The following is a 13,060-nucleotide window of genomic DNA, read 5'->3' as shown; positions in this document are numbered from 1 at the left end:
ACATGTTGGTGTCATTTGTCGTCTCAGAGTTTTTCAAAGCCTCCCCAGGGGAAGACCAGCCTCTCTCCCTGGTGGTCTATTTATGATAAGTATCTTCTCTTCTCTCTGGGGTCATGTCGACTCACTTTACCTGTCCGTTCTTCCAACACCTACTGACTGCCAGTTCCTTCCCTGTCCCATTTACGGGGCCCCCACAGGGGTCTTTCCAACTGCCTGCCTACTGCAAGCAAAGCTGACTGGGTATTTTATCCCCAGTGTTTTATCCCCAATTAGGAAGAAGCAAGAAGGAAGCCCTTTTTGCAGGAGATAGTGTGGGAGGTAAAGGAATGGCTATTAGGACCATAGAGCTCTGTTGTAATCATGGAGTATTTCCCGTAGGGCTTTCACACTACACAGGGTATGAGAGCGCCTCCTACAGGCCCTCTCGATTCCTGTCTGGGTTAAGGTCTCCCTGGTAAATTTGATCAAGCCAGATAGCTTACCCCGACTGTCTCCTACACAAGCCCCTTCCTGACTCCCTGACCTTGGACCATATATTATAGACATTTCCCCCTGGCGTTTTTCTACTCACTCAGATTCGTGGGTTTTCTCTTGTGCTGCAGTGAATGTTCTTGTACAATTATCGTTACGCCCCACCCCACCTCATCAACGGCCCCTCATCACCCTGCCGGGTACTCCTGAGTGGAAACACACGCCATTCCCTTTCACCTTGCTGGAGTCTTGACATTCCTCTCTGACACGCTTGGGTAGACACCCTGCTCACTCTCTTTGAGACCCCTCATTCTAGAGCCACTCTGCACAGATACACACCTGTCTCTGCCACACCTGGTGACTTTTAAGGTCTGTGGATCAGAGGAGGAAGAGAAAGAAAAAAAATGAAAGAAAGGAATGAGCAGAGAAGGGAAGAAAAGGAGAAGAGTGGATTCTGGATACGACTGAATGGCTACATCTGACTGAGTGTGGGGTGTGAGAGAAGGTGGGAGACAGAATGACTGAGCAGTTGGAAAATGGGTTAAGGTCTCCTGAGATGGAGAAAGCTGTGGGAAGAGCAGGGAGCAGAAATCTAGGGGAAAGTTGGGACACAGGAGTTAGAGACCCACTTTAGATACCAATGCAGGCAATTAAATTCAGGAATGGGGAGCCCTGGGCAGAGATTGAGGATGAAGTTATACATGTGGGAGTTATCAATATGGGCTATCACGTAAGACCTTTGGGCTGGAAGAGGTTGCTTTGGGGATGAGGTAAAGACGGCACAGATAAGTGGTCCAAGGACTGAGTCCCCGGGTTGATGTAGTGTTTGACAATGAAACACTTAACTTGTTTTTGTTTATATGTGATCTGATAGATAGGAAGGTCAAAAGAATTCTAGGTTAAAAAAATAAATCTTATATAAAATTATTTTTGTTGCAAAAGATACCTGAATTTTACAAGTGGCTTTTTTTTTTTTGTGGGGAGCTGTAGGGAAGTGATATACATAGTCTCCTTTGATTTACCTAAATAAAGATTTATTTTAAAAAAAGATTTATGAGGAATGTGAAGAAAAAGGAACCCTCCTGCACTACTGGTGGGAATGCAGACTGGTGCAGCCTCTGTGGAAAACAGTATGGAGATTTTTCAAAAAATTAAAAATCGAAATGTCTTTTGACCCAGCTATTCCACTTTTAGGAATATACCCCAAGAACACCATAGCACTGTTCCAAAAGGAGAAATGCACCCCCATGTTTATGACAGCATTGTTCACAATAGCAAAGATCTGGAAACAGCCCAAGTGTCTGTCAGTGGACAAGTGGATTAAAACGATTTGGTACAGCCTGACCAAGCAGTGGCGCAGTGGATAGAGCGTCGGACTGGGATGCAGAGGACCCGGGTTCGAGACCCCGAGGTCACCAGCTTGAGTGCGGGCTCATCTGGTTTGAGGAAAAGCCCACTAGCTTGGACCAAAGGTCGCTGGCTCCAGCAAGGGGTTGCTCAGTCTGCTGAAGGCCCGCGGTCAAGGCACATATGAGAAAGCAATCAATGAACAACTAAGGTGTTGCAATGCGCAATGAAAAACTAATGATTGATGCTTCTTATCTCTCTCCGTTCCTGTCTGTCTGTCCCTGTCTATCCCTCTCTCTGACTCACTCTATGTCTCTGTAAAAAAAAAAATCAATCAATAAAAATTTTTTTAAAAAAGCTTTGGTACATATATACTATGGAATACTATTCAGCCATAAGAAATGGTGACACCAGATCATTTACAACATGGATAGACCTTGATAACATTAAACTGAGTGAAAGAAGTAAATCAGAAAAAACTAATAACTATATGATTCCATACATAGGTGGGACATAAAAATGAGACTTGGAGACATGGACAAGAGTGTGGTGGTTACCAGGGGAGGGGGGAGAAGAAAGGAGAGGGAAGGGAGTGGGGTGAGGGGAGGGGCACAAAGAAAACCAGATAGAAGGTGATGGAGGACAGTTTGACTTTGGGTGATGGATATGCAACATAATCAAATGTCAAAATAACCTGGAGATGTTTTCTCTGAACATATGTACCCTGGTTTATCAATGTCACCTCATTAAAATTAATAAAAAAAAAGATTTATGAGGACTTCTGGTCAAAACAGAGGATTATATAGATGCTATGCTTACCTTCTCCCATGACCACATCAAAATTACAACTAAATTATAGAACAACCATCATTATAAAAGTAATTGTAACATTTCTATATGTTTCCACTCCTAGGTAATATCCTTTTGGCCCTGGAGTGTGTGTGTAATATATATACTATATATATAATAATGTATATATGTATATATAGTATGCATGTATGTATATATATAATTAATTTATTTAACTTACTGGATGTTTCTATTGCTAGTCATTTACTTGGAATTTTTGCATCAACATTCATTTGGAAGCTTTATCTATAGTTTCCATTTTTGCATTATCACATTAGGTTTTATATTATGTGCTGCTGGCTCTATGCAGATAATGTGAAGATTTTTAATTCAATCTTTAGTTTACATTGAATCAGAATTTACCATTTGTTAGTAGTTTAAAATAATGTCATATAATTCTGTCAGTTTAGTTTATAGTTATTCAGCTAATTAACATGGTCATTCCATCTTCAGAATGGTTTTATAATTTATGTGTTCCTGAAAAGTCATCCATTCATCTGAAGCTTTCCAGTTATGAGCCAGGAACAGAACCAAGGATCCATAAACAATTCGGTTCCTCCAGAGCTGCCCCCTTCCCTCACCACTGTCACCTCTGGTTCTTTCCCCTACAGCCCGGGGATTGTCCCAGTCATGGACTCTATGCCACTGGGTTTTACTTTCTGTGTGCCAAGTATTGTGTTGTATGCTTCTAAGTACTTTTTATTTTTACTTGTCATTATTTTCTCTTTAATTATTTCTCCTAGACTTTCTTTTATAATTTTTATTTTTTAAATCTTTTTCTTTTTTTTTTAGAGAAGAGAGAGAGACAAAGAGAGAGAGAAGGGGGGAGGAGCAGGAAACATCAACTCCCATATGTGCCTTGACCCAGTAAGCCCAGGTTTCTGAACTGCTGACCTCATCGTTCCAGGTCAACGCTTTATTCACTGCACTACCACAGGTCAGGCCTCTCCTAGACTTTCAAGTTTTGTTTTCATTCTGTTGTCTAATCATTGCTTCTATCTAAAAAGAAAGTTTTTTTAATTTCCTTATAAATGGGAAGTTGCTACAGTTTAGAGTCTTTTTTGTTTCATAAGGTTAATCGGTTAAAATACTCCTTATAGTTTTTCCCATGCTATTTTCTTTTCCTACTTTATTGTCTGTCCAAATTGTGTTGGAGGAGAGCTGGATCCTTGGGCATCTGAATAGTGGATCCATGATTTACCTGTCGAGTGTGCTGAGGATACTTTGTCCAGTAGAGGGCGCACGTGGACTTTGCCTTCCTGCCTCGGGCCAAGAAAGATGAACTGCTGAGAAATGTTGAGTAAACCTCCTGCTGGAGGGATCTTTGGCCTCAGCGAAGGGGAGGCCATTGCACTCAGTGGGAGAAGGCGGCAATTAACCGGGCAGCTCTGCTCAGCCCCAGCTGCTTCTGTTAGGCAGAAATGCCAGATACTAACATTTTTCAAAAAAAGTTAGGTATTCAGAATATTATTGTGGAATATCTCCATATGCGAAACTGTGACCAAGAATTTACAAATGTTTTCAAAACCTCTATGTAAACTAAATACAAATTAGGATAAAAAAACATTTATGCAAGAGACACTGGATTCACTGGAATTCTGTATCCTGGGCTTCCTGTCATGCTGAAGAGTACAATACTGAACACTTTTCCCCTAAGGTCAGAGGAAGGATGAGGTGGTTACTCCCACTACTTATTTTCAAACATTTTAATAAAAGTTCTAGAAGGAACAATGAGGTACAAAAATGAGTACGGGGCAAAGTGATTGGAAAAAGAGAAGGAAAACATTATTGTTTCCAATGACAAGGTAGAGTCCATAGAACATTCCCTGTACCCTAAAAGCAAACTATTGGAACTGATATGTGAATTTAGCAGAATTGCTGCATCCAAAAACAACAGTTTTTATATCTATGTTAGCAACATTAGGAAATTATATGAAAAATCAAGAAAATGTTGCTTAGAGAAATTAAAGAAGCCTTAAATAAGAGATAGATCATGTTTATGAATTAAAATATTTGACATTTTAAAGAAGTCAATACTTCTCCAAGCTAAGACCCCACAGTGCTGAGGGTTTTTCCCTCCCAGACCTACCTTAGTGTTGGGTGTGGGGATTCACTGTCAGCCACACAGACCATGTGTTCCTCATTGCTGTTGCAGTGTATTTGATTTCTAGCATTTCCTTTTGAGTCCATCTTAGAACTCTCATCTCTCTGCTATATTACCATCTGTTTTTGCATGATGTCTACTTTTTCCTTTAGAACCTTCAACATAATAATCATGATGATTTTAAATACCCTGTGTGATAACTCCAAGCTCTCTGTTGTGTCTGAGTTTGGTTCTGATGCTTGGTTTCTGGCTTAAGACTGTAGTGTTGTTGCTGTTTTTAAAAAAATAAACTTCACTTTTTTTAAGTGGTTTAAAGTTTATAATAAAATCAAGCATTGAGAGACCTGAAGGTGGCAGTGGAGTAGTGCCAGGGTCCAGCCCCGAGGGGAATCCAGGGATCCCACAGGAAGAGATGGTGTTAGCGTGAATCGAGTGGGAGAGCCAGATTCCTTTTTCTCTTTAGCATTTACTGCCAGGCATCTCTGCCAAATGCTGTTCTAGCTTTATTTTTATACACACACACTAAGTTTCAATCACATGGTATTTTGAATACATTGATTAATAATTGTTTTTGTTTCACTATGGTTACATATTTCTAGGTAACAGTTAATTCATTTCTATAAGCTATAAATCAGGTGGTAAGTCATTCAAAGTACAGTTATACAATAACTTGAATAGCAATAACAATATTAGTACAAACTTCTAAAAGGTCAGTACTAATTAATAACTCTACCTTACCTAAGATTCTATTGTTTAGTCAAATTTTATTTATCTACTATATTCATACACTAGTTAAGTTCTAACTTTATTTTTCTCAGAGTGTTCCACCACCTACAGGTCAGGTATGCAAGAAGAAAAGAAAGTTTCTTTACTCTAGAAAAGGCTAGGGAGGTAAAGTAATGAATTAAGTGAAGGCTGAAAGGTGCTTCTGTGTATAGTTACTGTTTCCTACCTATTCATAAGTCACAATCAATTTATTCTAACATGATTAATAAGAAGGAATTCTTCTACAAACTTAACCCTTTTCGAGGGATATCATAGCCAGCCTCTGGTATCTATGAGCCCAGGCAAAAGGGCTTACAGGCTTTTCTGTGGAACTCACACCCTCTGTCTCATTACCAAAGAAATTATTACGAATCTACAGGGAAAGCACGGTACTATTATCCCTGTGCCATCAGTGATAGCACACACACCCAGAAAAGGGGGGATAAAAATCCAAATTAATTCAAAGGTCAAAGGGGGAAGTATCATTGTGCCTTTTCTTTGCTGTGACTTTGTCAACCAGCAGCCATTGGTCTTCTCTGCTGTGACTTTCTCAGCTAGCAGTTGTGGATCTTCTTCTGCTATGACCTTGTCAGCCAGAAGTTGTGGATCTTCTCCTGCTGTGACCTTGTCAGCCAGCAGTCGTTGATTGGCTTCCGACAGAGTAGGCAGACACACAGACTCTCAGCTCACATCACCGAACTGGATTACAAACTAATTTATGAACAATCAGTGTGAAAAACCAACTCTGGACTACAAGAACAGCTCTCAAAAACCAAGGAGCAAAGAAGAAGCCACAACAAACCTGGTAGGGAGTGCCTGAATCTCCGCTGCTTACAGGAATAGGGATGGAGGGTGAGGCTGAGAGCACAGAAGGGCTCTCACTCCAAGGTAAAGAGCAGAAAATACTGCTCAAGGCCACTTGCCTGGCAACCAGGGAATGAGGTGTGTTGAAAGGACTGGCTTGTCTTCCAAAAAGAAAGGGGAGAGAGAGAGACAGATGGTGAGGGGCAGAGGAATGCAGGGGATGACCTGAGAAGCTGACTCATCCAGTGCTTGAGGTGGCTTAGCTGGGGGAGGGGCTGATCCTTCCACAAAACAAAACACTGAAGTGCTTCTGGGTCACAGATCTCCAGACATCTCTCCAGCTCCAAACAGCGCAACAAGACACAGCTGAAAACAAGAAGTGGGGAGGAGGGGCAGTAACTCAGGTCTCCATGAAGATCTGAAATACACCTTCCCCTACTGAAGCTGAGAAAACACTCTGCCCCCAGAGAGAGTAACTAGCAGAAGAGACCTTTAGACTCTCAGGTTACAGCGACTGCATTCCTGGATACAGTTTCAAATAAGCCCTCTGCTGAGATCAGTAAACAAGACTATCACCTGTTAAGAAAACAAGCAAATCAAGACTTCAAAGTGGCCCAAATCCGAAAGTGGATTACAAATAATAGCTCATGCCAACCCAAAAGGACTAAGAAATAACACAATTGAAAACTGGAGGCAGACAACACCAAGCCTAGACTCAACCAACTCTACAAACAAAACCCCCAAACACACAGACATAATGAGAAGACAGAGAAGTGCAATCCCAATGAAACCACAAGAGAAAAATCCAGGAAGTGAACTGAGTGATATGGAAATAACCAAACTTCTGGATGCGGAGTTCAAAATAATGATTGTAGGATGCTTAAGGATCTTAGAACAACAATGGATGGTCATTACGAACACCTAAATAAAGAAATAGCAAGTATAAAAAAGGATATTGAAATATATATATTAAAAAAGAATCAGTCGGAGATGACAAAATATCAGAAATGAAGACCACAATGAAAGGAATTAAAAAATAGGATGGATGGAGCTGGGGATTGAATCAGCAAGTTGGAAGTCAAGTGGAATGAAGGCATGAAAGCACAGAAGAAAAAAGAAAAGAGACTCAAAAAGTCTGAGGAAACTCTTAAAGAGTTCTGTGACAACATGAAGAGAAATAACATCCGCATCATAGGGGTTCCCGAAGAAGAAGAGAAAGAACAAGGAATAGAGACTTTGTTCAATCATATCATAGCTGAAAACTTCCTTAAATTAATACAAAAGAAACTCTCACAAGTCTAAGAAGTACAGAGAACTCCATTAAAGAGAAACCCAAAGAAACCTACACCAAGACACATAATTAAAATACCAAAGCTAAGTGATAAAGAGAAAATATTAAAAGCTGCTAGAGAAAAAAAAGGCTATCACCTACAAAGGAGCCCCCATAAGGATGACTTCAGACTTCTCAACAGAAACACTCGAGGCCAGAAAAAAATGGCAAGAAATATTTAAAGTAATGCAGAACAAGAACCTACAACCAAGACTACTTTATCCAGCAAGGCTATCATTTAAAATTGAAGGAGAAATAAAAAGCTTCCCAGACAAAAAGAAAACTCAAGGAATTCATTCAACCAAACCAATGCTGCAGGCAATGTTAAGGGGCCTGTCGTAAACAGATCAAAGAGGGAAAAGTATATAGCAAAAGAGGAATACAGCTTTAAAGAATAAAATGGCAATAAACAACTACATATCAATAATAACCTTAAATGGAAATGGATTAAATGACCCAATCAAAAGACATAGGGTAGTTACATGGATAAGAAAACAGGACCTTTGCCTGACCAGGTGGTAGCGCAGTGGATAGAGCGTCGAACTGGGATGCAGAGGACCCAGGTTCGAGACCCCAAGGTCGCCAGCTTGAGCGTGGGCTCATCTGGTTTGAGAAAAAGCCCACCAGCTTGAACCCAAGGTCGCTGGCTCCAGCAAGGGATTACTCGGTCTGCTGAAGGCCTGCGGTCAAGGCACATATGAGAAAGCAATCAATGAACAACTAAGGTGTTGCAACGCGTGCAACGAAAAACTAATGATTGATGCTTCTCATCTCTCTTCGTTCCTGTCTGTCTGTCCCTGTGTATCCCTCTCTCTGATTCACTCTCTGTCTCTGTAAAAAAAATAAAAGAAAACAGGACCCGTACATATGCTGTTTATAAGAGACACAACTTAAAACAAAAGATGCACATAGACTGAAGGTAAAAGGATGGAAAAAAAGCATTTTATGCAAATGGCAATGAAAAAAAAGCTGGGGTAGCAATACTTATATCAGACAAAATAGACTTTAAAACAAAGGATATAGTAAGAGATAAAGAAGGCCACTACGTAATGATAAAGGGAGCAACCCAACAGGAAGATATAACTATTATAAATATCTACACAACTAATATAGGAGCACCTAAATATATAAAGCAGACTTTGATGGATATAAAGGGCAAGATATAAACAGCAATACTATAATGGTAGGGATTTCAATATCCCACTAACATCACTAGATAGATCCTCAAGAAAGAAAATTAACAAAGAAACAGCAGACTTATTGGACACACTAGATCAACTCGATTTAATAGATATCTTCAGAACCTTTCACCCTAAAGCAGCAAAATATACATTCTTTTCAAGTGCTCATGGTACATTCTCTAGGATAGACCACATGTTAGGGCACAAAAGCAGTCTCAACAAATTTAAGAAGATTGATATCATATCAAACACTTTCTCTGACCACAATGGCATGAAACTAGAAATCAACCACAACAGAAAAACTCAAAAATTCTCAAACACATGGAAACTAAGTAGCAGGTTGTTAAATAATGAATGAATTAAGAATGAGATCAAAGAAGAAATAAAAAAATTCCTAGAAATGAATGATAATGAGCATACAACAACTCAAAATTTATGAGACACAGCAAAAGCTGTACTGAGAGAAAAGTTCATAGCACTACAGGCACACTTTAAGAAGCTAGAAAAAGCTCATATAAACAACTTAACCCTGCATCTAAAAGAACTAGAAAAAGAACAGCAAGTAAAGCCTAAATGTAGTAGAAGGAAGGAAATATTAAAGATCAGAGCAGAAATAAATGACATAGAGGTTAAAAAAACAATACAGAGGATCAATGAAACCAGGAGCTGGTTCTTTGAAAAGGTAACCAAGATTGATGAACCTTTAACCAGACTCACCAAGATAAAAAGAGAGAGGACTCAAATAAATAAAATTAGAAATGAGAGTGGAGAAATAACGACTGACACAACAGAAATACAAAGTATTTTAAGAAAATACTACGAAGAACTGTATGCCAAAAAACTAGACAACCTAGATGAAATGGACAAATTTCTTAAAACATACAATCTTCCAAAAATCATTCTGGAAGAATCAGAAAACCTAAACAGACTGATTACACCAAATGAGATTGAAACAGTTATCATAAAACTCCCAATAAAAATAGTCCTGGGCCTGATGGCTTCACAAGTGAATTTTACCAAATAGTCAAAGAAGAACTAACTCCTATCCTTCTCAAGCTATTTCAAAAAATTCAAGAGAAAGAAAGACTTCCACGCTCCTTTTATGAGGCAGCATAATTCTGATTCTAAAACTAGGCAAAGACAACACAAAGAAAGAAAATTATAGGCCAATATCCCTGATGAATATAGATGCTAAAATCCTCAACAAAATATTAGCAAACCGGATCCAACAATATATGGAAAAAATCATACACCATGATCAAGTGGGATTTATTCTGGGGAGGCAAGGCTGGTGCAATATTTGCAAATCAATCAATGTGATTCATCACATAAACAAAAGGAAGGAGAAAAACCACATGATAATTTCAATAGATGCAGAAAAAGCATTTGATAAAATCCAGCACCCATTCATGATCAAAACTCTCAACAGAGTGGGAATACAGGGAACATACCTCAGCATAATAAAAGCCATCTATGACAAACTCACAACCAACATCATACTCAATGGGTAAAAATTAAAAGCAATCCCCTTAAGATCAAGAACAAGGCAGGGGTGCCCCCTTTCACCACTCTTATTCAACATAGTCCTGGAAGTCTTAGCCACAGCAATCAGACAAGAAGAAGAAGTAAAAGGCATTCAAGTTGGAAAAGAAAAAGTAAAACTATCATTATTTGCAGATGATATGATATTGTATATAGAAAACCCTAAAGTCTCAGTCAAAAAACTACTGGACCTGATAAATGAATTCAGCAAAGTGGCAGGATATAAAATTAATACTTAGAAATCAGAGGCATTTTTATATGCCAACAATGAACAGTCAGAAAGAGAAATTAAGGAAACAATCCCCTTCTCTATTACAACCAAAAAAATAAAGTACCTAGGAGTAAATTTAACCAAGGAGACTAAAGGCTTGTACTCAGAAAATTATAAAACATTGATAAAAGAAATCAAGGAAGATTCAAACAAGTGGAAGCATACTGTGCTCATTGTTAGGAAGAATAAACATCATTAAAATGTCTATATTACCCAAAGCAATTTATAAATTCAATGCAATACCAATTAAAATACCAATGACATACTTTAAAGATATAGATCATATATTCCAAAAATTTATATGGAACCAAAAAAGAACATGAATAGCCTCAGCAATATTAAAAAAGAAGAAGAACGTGGGAGGTTTCACACTTCCTGATATCAAGTTATACTACAGGGCCATTGTACTCAAAACAACCTGGTACTGCCATAAGAACAGGCATATAGATCAATGGAACAGAACAGAGAACCCAGAAATAAACCCACAAGAGAACCCAGAAATAAACCCACAGCTCTATGGACAACTGAAATTTGACAAAAGAGGTAAGAGCATACACTGGAGTAAAGACAGCCTCTTTAATAAATGGTGCTGGGAAAATTGGACAGCTACCTGCAAAAAAATGAAACTAGACCACCAACTAAAACCATTTACAAAAATAAACTCAAAATGGATAAGAGACTTAAATGTAAGCCGTGAAACCATAAGCATCTTAGAAGAAAACATAGGCAGTAAGCTCTCGGACATCTCTCGCAGCAATATATTTGCTGATTTATCTCTACGGGCAAGTGAAATAAAAGACAGGATAAACAAATAGGACTATATCAAACTAAAAAGCTTTTGCACAGGCAAAGACAACAAAAACAGAATAAAAAGACTACACAATGGGAGAACATATTTGACAATATGTCTGATAAGGGGCTAATAACCAAAATTTATAAAGCACTTGTAAATCTCAACACTAGAAAGACAAAAAATCCAATCAAAAATAGGCAAAAGAAATGAATAGACACTTCTTCAAAGAGGACATACAGATGGCCAATAGGCATAGGAAAAAATGCTCAACATCACTAATTATTAGAAATGCAAATTAAAACCACAAGGAGATATCACCTCACACCAGTCAGAATGGCTCTTGTCAACAAAACAACACAGAATAAGTGCTGGTGAGGATGTGGAGAAAAGGGAACCCTCCTGCACTGCTGGTGGGAATGCAGACTGGTACAGCCTCTATGGAAAACAGTATGGAGATTCCTCCAAAAATTAAAAATCGAACTGCTTTTTGACCCAGCTATCCCACTTTTAGGAATATATCCTAAGAACATCATAGAACTGTTCCAAAAGGATAAATGCACCCCCATGTTCATGGCAGCATTGTTCACAATAGCGAAGATCTGGAAACAGCCCAAGTGTCCGTCAGAGGATGAGTGGATTAAAAAGCTTTGGTACATATATACTATGGAATACTACTCAGCCATAAGAAATGATGACATCGGATCATTTACAATAACATGGATGGACCTTGACAACATTATACGGAGTGAAATAAGTAAATCAGAAAAAAAAAAACAACCTAAGATGAATCCATACATAGAAGGGACATAAAAATGAGACTCAGAGACATGAACAAGAATGTGATGGCAACAGGGGAGAGAGGTTGGGGGAGGGGGAGGGGGTGAAGAAGGAGAGAGGGGTTAGGGGAGGGGAGGGGCACAAAGAAAACCAGATAGAAGATGACAGAAGACAATTTAACTTTGGGGGAGGGGTATACAGCACAATCAAATGTCAAAATAATCTAGAGATATTTTCTCTCAACATATGTACCCTGATTTATCAATGTCACTGCATTAAATTTAATAAAAAAAAATTTTAGGTTCCCACAAAAAAAAAAAAAAAAAAAGCTTTGGTACATATTATATTTACTATGAAATACTACGCAGCCATAAGAAATGATTATATCGGATCATTTACAATAACATGGATGGACCTTGATAACATTATACGGAGTGAAATAAGTAAATCAGAAAAAACTAAGAACTATATGAATCCATGCATAGATGGGACATAAAAATGAGACTCAGAGACATGGACAAGAATGTGATGATAACGGGTGTGGGGGGATGGGGGGGATCGGAGGGGCACAAAGAAAACCAGATAGAAGGTGATGGAAGACAATTTGACTTTGGGTGATGGGTATGCAACATAATCAAATGTCAAAATAATCTGGAGATGTTTTTTCTGAACATATGTACCCTGATTTATCAATATCACTGCATTAAAATTAATAAAAATAAGATTAAAAAATAAAATAAAATAAAGCAGAGCACAGAGAGTTCTCATAAATCATTCCTGTAGTTGTTCTGTCTAGCTTTGTTTAGTTGCGTCTCTAGGCATGCCT

The sequence above is a fragment of the Saccopteryx bilineata genome, chromosome 3, assembly GCF_036850765.1.
Source record: "Saccopteryx bilineata isolate mSacBil1 chromosome 3, mSacBil1_pri_phased_curated, whole genome shotgun sequence".
In the NCBI taxonomy this organism is placed as follows: Eukaryota; Metazoa; Chordata; class Mammalia; order Chiroptera; family Emballonuridae; genus Saccopteryx; species Saccopteryx bilineata.
Note: the sequence above shows the minus strand (reverse complement) of the source record.